The sequence below is a fragment of the Petaurus breviceps genome, unplaced genomic scaffold (genome assembly GCF_028583685.1).
Source record: "Petaurus breviceps papuanus isolate PSGF00001 unplaced genomic scaffold, PetGlider_PUasm1.0 37, whole genome shotgun sequence".
Taxonomy (NCBI): domain Eukaryota; kingdom Metazoa; phylum Chordata; class Mammalia; order Diprotodontia; family Petauridae; genus Petaurus; species Petaurus breviceps.
In genome coordinates this window covers 26,039,174-26,055,949 of record NW_027186296.1, presented here as the reverse complement: position 1 = coordinate 26,055,949, position 16,776 = coordinate 26,039,174, and the positions used below count along the sequence as shown (strand labels likewise).

Below are 16,776 nucleotides of genomic sequence, written 5' to 3'. Positions count from 1 at the left end.
TAAGACCCCAAAGTATAATTTTCACACCTAAATGCCCCAAATGTTACTTTAGACTTAAGCCTGAAAAGACTCTGCCACTCTGAGTGACCTGTACAGTCCCCTTGTTACTAATTTTCAACATTGGAAGTGTCCTAATATGATATTTATGACCTAGGTTTTGTTTTTAAAAATAACATTTATATTTGTGGGTTTTTCTTCCTTGTTTTAATACTCTCTAAATTTTAGTTTAAAAATTTTTTTATCCTTCACTAAAAAGAATTGGTAAAAGCAACTTGAAGAGGCATGATGAAAATACTGTAGAAGTTAAAAGAACCAGTGTTTCATTTTTCAAATATAATATATAATATTGTTGATTAATCCACCTGCATTTTTTAGGCTCCTGCTGGGAATAGTCCTACTTGCTGAAGATACAGATTCAGAAACAGGACAGGAATTTACATTCCACTAGGGGAGGGGCATATCCAGATAGATAAAATAAATCCAGTGATTTGACCTGGAGGATGGTCATTAACAGGTGGGGGAATAGGGAGGGCCACTGAAGGTAGTGACACATGAGTTTACCTTTGAAGGGAAGCCAAGAGACAGATGAAATAAGAAAGCTCCTAGGGCAAGGAAGACAGCTTAAGCAGAGGCACAGGGCAAGGTGATAGAGGATCATATACAAGAAACAGTTACTATGTCAGTTGGTCTGAAGTATAGAATGTATGAAGGGGGAGGGAGTACGTATTAAGCACCTACTGTGTGCCTGGCATTGTGAATTACAAGTATTACCTCATTTGAGACAACCTTGAAAGGTAGAGACTATTATCCCCATTTTACATCCAGGGAACCTGAGGTAGACAAGTGATTAGTCCAGTCTCATAGCCAGTGGCTGAGACTGGATTTGAACTTCAGTCTTCCAGAGTCCAGGCCCAGTATTCTATTCATTGCACCACCTCGCTGCCTCAGTTAAAGGGCATTGTTGTGTAATGTGGAAAGTTCAGCTACAGCCAGATTGTGAAGGGCTTCTTACACAGTGTAGTGAGTGACATGGTTGGACTTGTGCTTTAGAAGTGTCAGTTTTGCTGCTGTCTATTCATTTGAGATAAGGGTCTGAACTAGGATGCTTGTGTTATGAGTGGAGAGAGGGGGGGAAGGAGGAGAAAAAAGTGACAAGACCGGGTGATTGATTATAATATGGGAGATGATACTGAAGAGGTCAGATCAACAAGCATTAAGTACCTACTATTTACCGGGCACTGTGTTAAATACAGAGAAAGGCAGAAATAAACCAGTTCCCTCTCAAGGAACTGAATTTAAGGACAATATTCAAAAAACATTTAGGAAGGATAAATTGAAGATAATCTCAGAGGGTATTGGAATTAAGGAAGACAAAAAAAAACCAGGTGGGATTTCAGCTGAGACTTGAAGGAAGCCAGGAGGTGGAGATAAGGGAAAGAGTTCCAGGTGTCAGGGACAGCCAAAACGTCAAAGGTTAGAAGATGAACTGTCTTGTAGAAGAAACAACAAGAGGCCTACTAGCATCACTGATCATAAAGTTTTTGCAGGGCAGCAAGGTGTAAGAGGACTAGAAAGGTAAGAAGGGGCCAGGTCATGAAGAGCTTGAAAAAGCAAAGAACTGCATATCTCATATTAAAGGTGAGCCACTGACGTTTATTGAACAGCAGTGTGATATGGTCAGATCTGCATTTTCAGAAGCTCAATTTAATAAAATGGGAGGATAGACTGGAGTGGAGAGAGATTTGAGGCAAGGAGACTAACCAAAAGGTTCTTGCAGTACTCCAGGTGGGAAGTGAGGAGGGCCTGTTCTAGGTGGTTGCAATGCTAGAGGAGAGAGGGACACATATGAGAAATATAAAAGTAGCATAGACAGGACTTGGCAACTGATTAGTTTGGAGGAAAGTGGGAGGTGGCAAGAGTGAGGATAACACCTAAGTAGGGAGTCTGGATGACTGGAAGGATGAAAGTACCTTTGACAGTATTAGGAAAGTTAAGAAAGGAGGATATGGATGGGAAGAGTCATCGGTTAAGACTTGGACACATTGAGTATAAGATACTTAAGGGACATCCAGTTCAGAGTGTACAATAGGCAGTTGGAGATGTGAGACAAGAGCTCAGAAGACACATTGGGGATAGATGGGTGATCTGAAAATCATAAACAGATTATAATTGAATTCATGGGAGCTAGATCACTCTGGGTTGTAAATCTGATGGATTGGAAAAAAAGTTCCTTCTTAGGAAATAAAGAAGCTTGGACAAGGGATTGTATTTCAAGTAGAAGATAATGGGTTCCAGTTTGGATATGGTGAGTATCAGAGATGCTTTTAGGACACACAGGTTGAGATGTTGAACAGGCAATTGGTCAAGTTGGGCTGCAACTCAATGGAGATGTTAAGACTGGATCTAGACTAGGGTATGATCAAACAGGAAGAGAACCATGAGATGCAATATAAATATAAAGCAATGTCTTGTGAACCGGAAGAGTAGAAAGTATCCAGGAGTTGGGCTGATCACTGGCAAATTCCAGCTGCATCACTTCCTAATTAATCCCTTGTGATATTTTATAACTCCATTATACTTCAATGGCTGTTCCAAATTACCAATGAACGCTTTTAGTCCTCGTATCTGACCTATTTTACACCATAGGCTACCTTTTTATGTCTTTGGAACACTGAAACTACTAATTCTCACTTCTGTTTTTCCCTCTATTAGAAGAATATGAAGAAATAAATTACTTCCCTCCCCATATCTCTTTTGGTTTCTTAACTATGCAGCTTTGTACGTCAGATAATATTCTTTAAGTCTTTGGCTCACTTCAGCCATTTTCCCTTGCTGGCACTCAAAGATGGCTTCCCTTTAAGAATTCTTTATCTTCATTTCTAACATTTTTTAGGTTAGGTGTGATTATGCTTAAGGTTGGCAGATATTAGGACTATTTTGTGCCAATTTTTGCTTTTCCAAACAATTCTAACCAATGTAAAGTCCATTTAGAAGAATATAAGGTTTTACTTAGTTCAGAGAGTCTCAAACTTTTTGGTCTCATTGACACTTAAAAGTTCCAGAGAGCTTTTGTTTATGTAGGTTATATTGATATTTACCATATTAGAAATTAAAACAAAAATTAACAATATTTATGCATTCATTTTAAAATAATAAATACATGCTAACATGACTTTCTTTGAAAAATATTTTCCAAAACCAAAAAAGGAGGGGGAGGGCATTGTTTTACATATTTTTGCAAATCTTTTTAATGTCTGGCTTAAGACAGCTAGTTTCTCTTACCTGCTTTTGTTTTCAATGTGTTGTGATATATTGTTTCGGTTGAAGCATGTAAAGAAAATACTGCCTCACAGAGATATGTAGTTGGAAAAGGGAGGAATATTGTAATAGGAAAATAATGTCTCAGGATCAGTATGAAAATTATTTGGACCCCTTAAAAGAGTCTTGGGGTACCCTCAAGCATTTGCATGCCACAATTGAACTACTGGTTTAACTTATTTTTTTTTTTATCATTATTACCATTTTTTAAAAATTGTCTTGTTGATACCTTTTAGTTTTTTGCATCACAGTTATTTTCAGATTTTTCCCTCCCATCCCCCAGAGTAAGCCTTTCCTATGACAAAGACAGTTAAGCAAAGCACCCAATATAGCAATAGCCTCTGACAGCATATATAACATTCCACATTCAATGGTCTCCCATCCTTCTAACAAAAGGAGGATTTTTCATCTCTTCTGGAGCAAAAATTGGTCATTAGAATTGTGTTGTTTAGATTCTTTTGTTGTGGATTCTTTCATCTGTTAGTGTGGTCATGTGAATGTTTTTCTTGTTCTGCTTTTATCACTGCATCATATCACACCAGCATTCCCATGTGTCCCTGAAAAGTCTCCATATCTGTCATTTTTACAGGTCAGTTATATTTAATTTTATTTCTATACTGTGGCTTGTCTAGCCATTCTCAACTTTTCTTCCAGTTCTTTGTCACCAAAAATTTTTGTTTATTTTTTTACGGCTTTGTTTGAGTTCTAAACCATTTTGGGGGCCTTATTATTTCGATGAAAAATAGGATAATATAATTGTTGTATTCAAAACTGGCTTTACTAAATACTCCACTGAGGAATTATTTAGTAGAGCCAGAGACGATATCTATTGAGAAGTGATCTTGTTCATTGTTTGTCTTTCACTCTAGAAGAGGACCATGACATCAGGAGGTGATGTCATTACTGGCAAGTTAATTGGATTTAAGTGAGGGAGGGCTCGGCAAAGTCACCAGCCTCACTCCTCCAGAGCTATTTGGGTCCAGGGGCAAGATATAGATCAGGACAACTGGAGATGGCCCTGAAGGCAGTGGGGAACCTTGGTCTTTTTAAGCTAAGGTCTCTCCCACGTCTCAGTTTGACTGAGGCAATGCCCATTCAGTGATTAAGGCTAGGTAAGAAATGAGGCAAAGAAAAGTTTCTTTTACCTAGTCAAAAAAAAAAAAATCAATCTGGGAGGAGAAGACCCTGGGGTTTCTGGCCAAAATAGAACTGCCATTTATACTCATTCTGAGCCAATCAGAGCCCAAACAATGACCAAGTGAGGCATGGCCTAGGACCTATTGTTGGCCAATCAATGAGAGCCAGAGTGATTTGGGGTTAAGGCATAGTCCTTAAAAAAATCTAATCCATAAACCCCGAGATGTCTCACAAGGTTTCAGCAATCAAAATTTATATTTCTTTGGGCAGAGCATTTGCAGGTAAAGGTATAATTCTCTATGGACAGAGGGAGAGGAGTGAAGGAAGGGAGGAGCTGTTTTGTTGCCCAATGGGAACTGGCCAGTTGAGTCCCCAATGGGACAACTACTACTATTCACAGATTATTGTTTGCCCTTTGTTCTCTAAGAGGACCAAGACATCTAGTTAGAGGAAGAAGCCAAGAGTGGAGGTGGTTGGTGATTGTCTCCTAGGGAAGACTGAGGCAGTTCTTTTTTTTCTTGGAGTAAGAATCCAGAGAGCCTCCTAAAAGTTGTCAAATGAGATAACTACTATCCATTTCTAGTAACTTACAGAGGTGCAAATGATAGTGCCAAAAGGAACTTGAGAGGCAATCTGGATTCTTTCAATTGGTATTATATTTTGGGGGTTCAGAGTTCTGGACTGTTTTCTTGTATTTCTTGCATGATGGTGCTCAAATATTTTGGTTTTTGATTTTCTAGAAGACCTGTAATCCTTAAATTTCTATAAATCTTGTCTTCAAGGTCTGTTTTGCTTCTAATAGAGATCATATTTTAACATTAATTGCATTTTGCTTCTCTTCTTCTTGATTGTCCATTGCATTCCCAATCAGTTCTCTCTTTTGTTCTTTGGTAAAGTTTGCCAGCTTATTTCTGCTGGACAAGACAAATTCTGCTTTTACAGTTCTTATTTCTCAAACTATTTGGGAACATCCTGCTGTGGTTCCATACTCTGTTGGGCATTCACAAGGTTCTCTGCCTCATCAGGTTTTGATTATTTTTCCTTTATCTTATAATATTTATTAATAGATGTCTGGATTCTTTTAGCTGATTTGGAGGCCATATTCCCTTCTGCTATTAATACTTAACCTGCTGGTTTAGCTGCTTTACACTCAAAGCCTTTTTCTGACATCCCCTTTTGATGGCAGTTTCCACCTGGGGCTGGACCTCAGAGCTGTCTCAACCTCCTCCCATGCTGGATAATTACTTTTTACTGTCCTCAGCCACTGCCACAGCTGGATGCCTGTCCCCTTTTTTTTAGAACTGGTAATGTACCGTGCTAAAGTTCCAGGCAGAACAAGCTTCTGACTTCATTTTCCACAGTTCAGGGAGGGGAAGGGAACAAAGTTGAGTTCTGTTGTGAACTAGAGTGTGGGATTGTGCCAGACCATAGTAGCTGGTAAGAGAGGGATCGTTATTTCACTGGGTTGTTACTCATTAGGGTTCTTAGTGTTTTAGACCATGGAGACAGCTGAAATTGCTTCATCTCTTGTGTGTAATTCCTATTTTGGAGAGGTTTGAGAGGTCATGAGGATTGGGAGAACTGTCTAGTCCTCCATTTTCTTCGTCATGTCCAAAAGGAACTTTAAAAGTACTGCCAAAGATTATGAAGTCTTGGGCAAGAAACTGAAGACCATAGGGACATACGTTTTCTTTACTACTGCTCATTGAAGTCAAGGTCTAAAAATGAGAAAATGATTTGGGAAGTAAACATCTTACTGAGAGGGTGCTATCTAAGCATAAGATACGGACTAATGTGTAACAACTTAGAATATAGGGAAAACAAGGCCGTCTGTGCTGAGATGGAGTGCACTGATGTAAATAAGGCTGATAAAAATATATTTGCTATACGGCTAACAAATGATAATGACTTTAGATTAAAAAAGGATGAGGAAGGGAGAAAACTACCTTGATATATCCACAAGGTAGATGTTACAGAGTGGCTATTAAATAACACATCATTAAGATACACAGGAGTTTGAAGGAAGCAAAGTCCAAGAGAGGATCTATTAATCAAGATCCCTCACCTCAAATGTCTATATCCAAATGCCCAAAGTTTATATATCAAGCACAAAGAATTAAAGGTAAGGAGACAGATGACCTCATGGGTGTCACTGACTGCCCAGAAGATGAAACTTTTATCTGAAATTATTTTGCTTTTGTTGTCTTTGCCAAGGAGAATAACCCTTTGCCCCAGAAATGAACAAAAATGGCTAATGGGGGTTAGCTTTTGAGGTAAGTGAGGGAATATAGAGCAGCTATTTACTCTTGATGAATTCAAGCCTCTTGGTCCAGACCTTGAGTACTAAAATAATGCAGATGTGATTGTTATGCCGCTTTCAGTGATATTTGAAAGATTATGGAAAAGAGCAGAAATGCATCAGGACTGGAGGCAAATGGTGAACTAATTTTCAAAAAAAAAAGAAAACTGCAAGCCGTAGTCTAGCAACTTGATTTGGATTTCTGGGGAAGGAATACCTATAATGCCAGAGCTGTACTCTGGCATCTTTGTACAATGTAATTGGTTAAATGGAATGAGGAGCACAGATTTCTTTCTTTACAGCTCAAGGTCCTAATATTAACAAGGGAATGTAAACTTCTAGGATTCTGTAGCACCAATGCAATATTTATATAATACACAATAAATTTATATAATACACAATAAATATACCCACATGGTGCTTGATCATAAAATATAACAAACTCTCCACATAGAAGACACAAGCAAAACATTGATTCATACACCAGAAGACCAAATCCAGGAGGAGGCAGAATAGGTTAAATTATATCACATGGAGAGGCACAAAAGACCTGTTACAGCAGAGGGAAAGAAGGGAGGGAGGCAAGCATTGTTTGAACCTTATTCTCATATTTAGCTCAAGCAGGGAATAATGTACATTCTCAATTGTGTAGAGAAATTTAATTTATCCTGTAGAGAAGTAGGAGGGGAAAGGGGAAAGAAAAGGGAGGGGGAGTGGATAGAAGGGAGGGGAGATTGAGGAGGCAGTGATCAGAAGCAAAACACTGGTGAAGGAAAGGGTGAAAGAGAAAAGTATAAATGAGGGAAAATGGGATGGAAGGAAATACACAGTAATCATAACTGTGAATGTGAATGGAATGAACTCTCCCAGAAAATGGAAGCAGACAGCAGAGTGAGTTGAAAATCACAATCCTATGTTATGTTTTTTTACAAGAAACACATCTGAAGCAGAGATACACACAGAATAAAGGTAATAGACTAGAGCAGAATATATTATGCTTGAGGTGAAGTAGAAAAAAGGAAGAGTGGCAATCCTGATCTCAGACAAAGCAAAAGCAAAAATAGATCTAATTAAAAGATAAGGAAGGAAACAACATTGTGCCAAAGGTACCAAAGACAATGAAGTAATATTAATACTAAACATAGATGTAACAAGTGGTATAGCATCCAGATTCTCAGAGGAGTTAAGGGAGTTTTAAGAAACAGTAAAACAAGGGACCTCAGATCCCCCTCTCAGAGCTAGATATATTTAACCACAAAACAAACAAGAAAGAAGTTAAGGAGGTGAATAGAATTTTAGAAAAATTGAATATGATAGACCTCTGGGGAAAGTTCAATGGGGATAGAAAGGAATATGCCTTTTTCTCAGCAGTATATGGCACCTACACAAAAATTGAAATGCATAAGAGCAGAAATATTAAATACATCCTTTTCATATTATAATGCAATAAAAATTATGCATAATAAAAGGTCAAGGAAAGATAGACTAAAAATTAGTTAGAAACTAAATAATGTAATCCTAAAGAATGAGTCAAACAACAAATCACAGAAACAATGAAAAACTTCATCCAAGAGAATGATAATAATGACATAATATACCAACATACCAAAACTTATGGGATGCAGCAAAGCAGTTCTTAGAGGAAATTTTATATCCCTCAATGCTTACATAAATAAAATGGAGAAAGAGGAGATCAATGAATTGGGCATGCAACAGTAAGGACAAATTAAAAATTCCCAGTTAAATATCCAAATTAGAAATTCTGAAAATCAAAAGAGAGATTAATGAAAGTGAAAGTAGGAAAACTATTGAATTAATAAACAAAACTAAGAACTGGTTTTATGAAAAAAAACCAATAAAATAGATAAATCATTAATTTGATTTTTAAAAAGAAAACCAAATTATGAGTATAAAAAAATGAAAAGGGTAAATTCACCACCAATGAAGAAATTAGAGCAATAATTAGGAGCCATTTTGTCGAACTATCCCAATAAATCTGACAATCTTAGTTAAATGGATGAATATTTACAAAAATATAAATTGCCCAGATTAAGAGAAAAGGAAGTAAAATACTTAACCTCATTTCAGAAAAAAATCGGACAAGTCATCAATGAACTACCTAAGAAAAAAATCCCCAGGGCCAGATATATGTATAAGTGAATCCTACCAAACATTTAAAGATCAATTCCATATAAAGCATTTGGAAAAATAGGTGAGGAAGGAGTTTTACCAAATTCTTTTTATGGTGCTGATACCTAAACCAGGATGAGCCAAAACATAGGAGGAAAATTACAGATTAATTTCCCTAATGAATATTGATGCAAAATTTTAAAATAAAATATTAGCAAAGAGATTACAGCAACTTATCACCAGGATAATACACGATGACAAGGTAGGCTTTATATCATAAATGCAGGGCTGGTTCTATATTAGGAAAACTATCAGCATAGTTGACCATATCAATAACAAAACTAACAGAAATCATGATCATTTGCAGAAAAAAAAAACTTGACAAAATATAGCACCCATTCTTATTAAAAACAGTAGAGAGCATAGAAATAAATGGAGTTTTTCTTTTTTGCTTTTTGAAGAGCAACTGGGGTTAAGTGACTTGCCCAAGGTCATACGGCTAGTAAGTGTTAAGTGTCTGAGGCCGGATTTGAACTCATATCCTCCTGACTTCAGGGTTGGTGGAGTTTTTCTTAAAATGATAAGTAGCATCTATCTAAAACCATCAGCATTATATGTAATGGGTATAAAGTGGAAGCATTCCCAGGAAGATCGAGGTGAAACAAAGATGCCTAGTATCACCACTCTTATTCAATATTGTACTAGAAATGTTAGCTTTAGCAATAAGAGAAGAAAAAGAAATTCAAGGAATCTGAATAGGCAAAGAGGAAACAAAATGATTACAAACAAATCAGACAATATGATGATATACTTAAAGAATCCACTAAAAAGTACTTGAAATAATTTACAACTTTAGCAAAGTTGCAGGATATAAAATAAACCCGCATAAATCATCAGCATTTCTATATAATACTAACAAAGCCCAACAGTGAGACAGAAAGAGAAATTTCATTTAAAACAACAGTAGAAGATATAAAATATTTGGGAGTCTACCTGCCAAGACTAACCCAGGAACTATATGAACACAATTACAAAACACTTTTCACACAAATAAAGTCAGATCTAAACAATTGGAGAAATATCAAGTGCTCATGAGTAGGCTAAGCTAATATAATAAAAATGACAATTCTACTTTATTCAGTGCCATACCAATCAAACTACCAAAAAAAAGTGTTTTATAAAGCTAGAAGAAAATAATAACGAAATTCATCTGGAAGAACACCAAGGGAATTAATGAAAAAAAAATGCAAAGGAAGGTAGACTAGCTATACCAGATCTAAAACTATACTAAAAAGTGGCAGTCATCAAAACTATTTGGTATTTGGCAAAATATAGAGTGATGGATCAGTGGAATAGGTTAGGTATCCAAGACACAGTAGTAAATGACTATAGTAATCTGCTGTTTGACAAACCCACACACTCCAGCTTCGGGGATAAGACTGCACTATTTGACAAAAACTGCTGGGAAAACAGTAGGCAGAAATTAGGCATAGATCAACATCTCACACCCTATATACCAAGATAAGGTTGAAATGGGTACATGATTTGGACATAAAGGGTGTAACATCAATGCTACTTGCATCTGCTATGGAGTTATAAAATTTTAAGCACTATAAAAATTCTAGCAACTATTGAAAAGATAAAAATTAATAGGAAGGAATGAAATGCCTTAACTGATAAGAATTATATTTTTGGGGTGGCTAGGTGGCACAGTGAATAGAGCACTAGCCCTGGAGTCAGGAGGACCTGGTTTCAGATCTGGCCTCAGACACTTAACACAAAAAATAGCCATGTGACCTTGAGCAAGTCACTTAACCCCAATTGCCCTCCAAAAACAAAATTTATATTTTCACCTTTTGGAATAATTCTTTCTTCATCACCCTCTCCTTAACTGCTTTTCAGTGCTATGAGTCTTCTGAATTGACTTCATAAAGGAATATTTTACAGAAAAAGGATGCTGAACTAATGTCAGTTACCTTTAAGTACATTCACTTAAGTCTAGATTCATGTAGAACTTGATTCAGAAATTTTTTTCCTTCATTTTCTGTTCTGCCTGCTTCTGTCTAAAAGGAATATGATTTGCTTTCTATGCACTGATTTAGATTAAGAACCATAAGATTGCAGATTTATAATTAGAGTTTATTTGGTCCAATCTCCTTAATTTTATGGATGAGGAAGCCAAATCCTAATGGTCAGGTGACTTTCCCAAGGCCACATAACTATTAAGTGGAAGAATAAGAATGTGAATCCACATTCTCTGACACACAAATCCAGTTGTTTCTCTTTCTTTCCAAAAAAAGATCCTAAAAGAAAAATATAAATACTCTGGGGATGAAACAGAATTAATTCTAATGTAATATGTAGAAATGTATAAAAAACATGACGTTAGAGGTTGCTCACTTTTATATGGGAATAAGGACTAGACCAGTGATATCATTAGTATAGAAAATTCTTTGGGTGAAGAAGCTCCTTCTACCAATTCGGGTCAGCACCTTCCCTACAATTTATAATCTTAGGGAGTTGCCTAGAGATTGGCAGGGTAAGTGACTTACCCAAGGTCACATAGTATGTGACAGAGGTAAAATATGAACCTAGGTCTTCCTAGTTTTGAGGTTAGCTTTCCATTTATTATACCTTATTACCTCTGTTACCTTTATACAGCACATATGTTTGGAAATCACTTACTTTTCATAGATAAAATAATCCTCATTTTACAGATAAAGAAACTAAGGCTGAAAGACATCAATACTTGCCCACAGGTAGTAAGTTTCAAGGAAAAAATTGGAACCTAGGACTCTATTCACTAAAGCATGCCATATGGGATTTGCTACATCTATTTTTTTAATGAATAAAACTGTACTGTATTATTACTTTATTAAGATCACCGACTTTGTCTTTAAAAACTAGAAGCTATAGGATTAGCACATGGCTGTGGCACTAAATTTTGTTGGATTCCATCATGGAGTCTAAAACACTAACTTTTACATTTTGTATTCATAGTTTTTATTGACCTAAACTGGCCACATTAAGCTGCTAATGGTTTTCCTACACACCAGATGAAACAAAGAGTGGGAGACATTTAACTGTGAAATGTGTCATCCTCCAGGAGTTCCATTCAATTGTTTGTGCCCACCAGCTACAATAAAGCGAATGCATCCACACACATAAAATAGTGCACTGGTTTTGTGGAGGTTTATTTACTATTCTAATGGTTATTTCAGAGAAGCCAAGGTTTTAAATGACAACCACATGGATAATTACAGTATAATGTGTTTGCTTTTCAATTTCGTCAGGTTTAATTCCACATCCACTAAGGAAACTAGCATTCACTCCACAAATGCTACTGCTGTACCACATGATTGAAAAGGAAATGTATTCTTTTTGCTAAAATTTTAATGTTTGAACATGTCATGCCTGACACCCCACCCATAAGCCTTCCTTTAATAGTACTGCTAGATTTTGAAAAGCCATTTACTTTCCACTGATAAATTAACTTTTTTGGTAGGGACAGAAACCTGTAACTTTTTGTGCCAAACAAAAAGAGGTGGTTTTATCTGTTTAGGATGCAAGTCTATAATTCTTGAGCATTCTGAATTTCTATTGACTTTAAGGAGAATTTGACACTTTTTGTTGTTGTTCACTGATTTCAATCATGTCCAACTCTTTGTGACCCCATTTGGGGTTTTCCTGGCAAAGATACTGAGATGGTTTGCCATTTCCTTCTAGGACTGATAACCTGAATTCTCACTTTTTGTGAAATTGCCCATTTGGCTCCAAAGTACTAAATAGTATCTCTGCTGTATTTACTAAGGCAAAACAAGAGCATTCATTTTAAAATCACATGACTCTTCGTATGCAAATCAATGTCCATACTAACAGAAAAATGCAGCCTTACCCCCAAAATGGCATATACTCCATAAATTGTTCATGTTTAACTCTGGAATTTTTTTTATACTTACATTTTAGAAATCCAGTCAGTCAACAAGCTTTTATCAAATACTTATGTGCCAAGCACTGTAGTAAGTGGTCCCTTCCTTAACAGAGCTCACATTTGAATGGGATAGACAACATGTAAAAAGCCAGGTGTGTTGAAGATAGAAGATAATCTCAGAGGGAAGGCCCAAGCAGCTAGGACTAGGAAAAGACTCCTGAAAAAATTTAGATTTGAGTTTATTCTTAAAGAAAACAAGGGGAAAAAAGCTAAGAGGTGAACCTGAGGAAAGAGGGGATTCCGTACATGTTCAGTCATTTTTCAGTCATGTCCAACTCTCCATGACCTCCATTTGGAGTTCTCTTGGCACAGACACTGGAGTGGTTTGCCATTTCCTTCTCCAACTCATTACAGATGAGGAACCTGAGGCAAACAGGGTTAAGAGACTTGCCCAAGGTCACACACATATAATACATATCTGAGGCCAGATTTGAACTTAGAAGATGAGTTTTCTTCACTCCAGACCCGGTCCTCTATGCACTGTGCCATCTAGCTACCCCATTCCAGGCATCATGGAGGACAACTAATTAAAAAAAAGCAGAATGAGGAGATGACAGGACATGTGCAAGGAACAGCAAGTATACTGGTTGTAGCAGCAGTCACACTGGCATACCCAGGATGGCTGCTAGCACAAGCTCTTAGATCTGCTTTACTAGGAAAGAAAGCTGTTCAAGGGGTCAACAATCTTTTTAAAGTATATTCATTGATTCAGGAGGAAAATCAGCACCCTGAACTTCAGAGAAAATACAAAGTAAATAGAGAAAATACAAGCAGAGAAATAGAGACCAACAGACTTAAATCTGGAGAAAGGGCTGTGCAAAGTCACCAGCCTCATTTTTTCCTCCAGAACCATCTGGATCCAGTGACCAGAGATAGATCAGGACAACTGGACATGTCCCAGGATGTAGTAGGAGACCTTGGCCTTTTTAATCTAGGGTCTTTCCAAGTTCTTACTTTGACTAGGGCAACACCCATTCAGTGATTAGGGCTGTTTAAGAAGTGAGTCAAGGGATGGTCCTTTTAATAAGAAAAAAAAAAATCAAACTGGGAGGGGAAGAGTAGGATTGCAAAATGATTAGATAGGATGACCTTGTAGCAGTGAGGGCCCAATTAATATTATGTAACATAAATCTGTAGTGGCCTCAATCAATAGTTTTGTGATTCTCTTCAGCTCCATTCACTAGCAAATTAATAGGTATAATATTAGGTATGACACTAGAAAATCATTTAACCTAAGACTCAGTTTTATCATCTGTCAAATGGAAATAAGAACACATACTATTATAAGGAAATTACTTTGTAAGCTGTAAAGTACTTTGTAAATATGAGTTGAATAATTAATTTAAATAGGAAGCTACTACCAGTTAAAATTTTATCATCCTCCCCCAACAAAGCCTCCCCAAGGTCTCTTGCCTGACTCTACCTATCTTCTGCTCGGGGCAGAGCCCCCCAAGTAGTAGTCTAGTGGAATCTCCCTTTACCAAATTAAGTGTCCTGGGATCTCTTTTTTTTGCCCCAAGATTCAGTATCTCCCCACCCCAATAAAACACTTTATGCCTGGTTTACCTCTTATGCTGCTTGCCCTAGCCATGTTTTGTGGGACTTGCAGCTGCCCTGGAATTGCTAGGGCTGTGAATATTAACATCCCCAGGACCTGACAATACTTCAACCCTGTTCTCTGACAATGGCACCAATGCCAGTTCTTTAGTTTACTCAGTCCCCATAACTGTACCCCTCCACACCTTTTCAGCTCCACACAAAGATCATCATGACTTTGATCTTGCTGTCTCCCACAAGGGTGCCATTTCCATTTTTACAAATTCTGAAATTCCTTTAGCTTATTATAATATTTTGTTCCATTTCCTCCCACACCTTCTGACACTTAACCCTGCTTGTGTATCATCACCAGGACCCCTATTCCTTCTATTCCCAGTTATGTCTGAGAGATCAATCTAAATATATTGAGTTTAAAGGGAAGGCTCAAAATCATGTAAAGCATTGGCAAATTTCACATAATTTGGTCCATTTGAAATTAAAAGGAAAAGACATTCAAGAATGAAGATTCTCATACTGACTTTATCTGGAAAGGTGAAAGAAGACATAAGTTATATTAGTATTTTTTTTAATCTTTCTACTTTAGAAACTACAAAGTCACCCCAAGCCTGGACTACTGAAATAGCTCTCCGATCGATCTCCCCACCTCAAATCTCTTGCCACTCCAGCCCATCCTTCATTTAGCTGTCAGACTGATCTTCCTAAAACACAGGTCTGACTGTATCATCTTCCCTCCCTCCCATTCAATAAATTCTAATAGCTCCTCCTCACCTCAAAGATCAAATATAAAATCCCGTTTGGCCTTTAAAGCCCTTCATAACCTGACCCCCTCCCACCTTTACAGTCTTTCACTTTCCTCCCATCCACACACTCTGAAAGCCAGTGACACCAGCCTCCTGGCAGTTTTTCTCACAAAACCCTCCATCACCTGATCCTGGGTCTATTCACTGGCTGTCCTCCATGCCTATGGCTGTACTCTGTGCCTAGAACTCTCCCCCTCCTTGTCTCCATTTCCTGACTTCCTTCAAGGCTCTATTAAAATCTTACTTTCTGCAAGAAGTCTTTCCCAATCTCTCTAAATGTGAGAGCCTTCCCTCTGAGATTATCTCCAATTTATCCAGTTTATAACTTGTTTGCACATAGTTACTTGCATGTTATCTTCCCTATTAAGAAGCCAAATCCCTTTAGATCAGGGTCTGACTTCCTGTTTGTATTTGCATTCCCAAGTGCTTTCCTGGCACAGAATCAGGATTAATAAATGCTTGTTGATTAGATTTAACCTTTACTCTGTCCACCCAAAAAGAGGGAAAAATGCAAAATTTAAAGATTATGTCGGTAACAAAGTCTGATGTTACATAATTACAATGGATGATTGAGGAAGACCCATGCACGAACTCTCAGTCTGAGCTTGCTTCCATTGATAATATTTCATCACAAGCCAGGACTTGGCTGGAGGCTGTGGAGGAGAGTCAGGGACAAGTCTGATCTTTAGACTGGAGTCCAGGATTCCCCACCCCCCACCCCTAGCCTGCCTCCCTTCACCTCAGTTCCCCTGCTTGCTTCCCAAAGCTAGTCTTTTGGATGCCATTCACAGCAATATTTTGCCCCAGAGTGGGACTGTTTACACTGAGATTGCATGTGACAATAGCATCAAGAAATTTAGTGCCCAAGCTCATGGGCATCATAGGTTCATTTTATTGCCAGTAACAATGATCCGTTAGTGACAAATAACGAGCTGTTCATTTCGGAATTTTTTTTTCCATTTTGTTTATCCCCCATTAAAACGTCTATTGTACTTACTGCAGACTGCTCCCTTCGATGCCTCTGGGGCCATAAAAAGCTAGGGAATCCTTTTGCCACTCTGAGATAGAGATGGGAAGATTTCCTTCTCAGATTTGCTACCAGACTCTGTGATTCAAGGTGGGAAGACCTGTCTTATCCCCAGTTCTAAATTTCCTGGGGCACATGGGGCAGGACAAAGGAGAGCTGGAAGAGCCTTGAATCATTATGAAAAACCTTTACTAACTAACTGGTAGTGGCACCAAGTGAAGATAGTCTAAACCAACAGAGAGAGGGCCATATTTGGTCTGGCACCGTAATAGAGAGCCCTCTTTCTCAGCACCTACTCCCTGATGTGTATCTGGAGCCTCTGGAAGTGCATTCAAACACTGTGACCTAAAGGAACATTTTTGCAGCCATTCCATCTTTGTCCATAGTTGACTTCCTCTATTTAAAAAAGAAGGCATAGACTGATACTCTTTTTATGCAGTTGGGCAGACAGACAAGAGGGTCTGAATATCTATCTATCTATCTATCTATCTATCTATCTATCTATCTATCTATCTAT

The 16,776-nt window shown here is 37.6% G+C and overlaps 1 protein-coding gene across 1 annotated transcript in view; it reads left to right on the top strand.

The window, feature by feature from the left end:
* ZNF280D (zinc finger protein 280D) overlaps positions 1-16,776 on the top strand; it is a 127,602-nt gene that overhangs the window by 98,281 nt on the left and 12,545 nt on the right. The gene's annotated exons all lie outside the window — the stretch shown is intronic.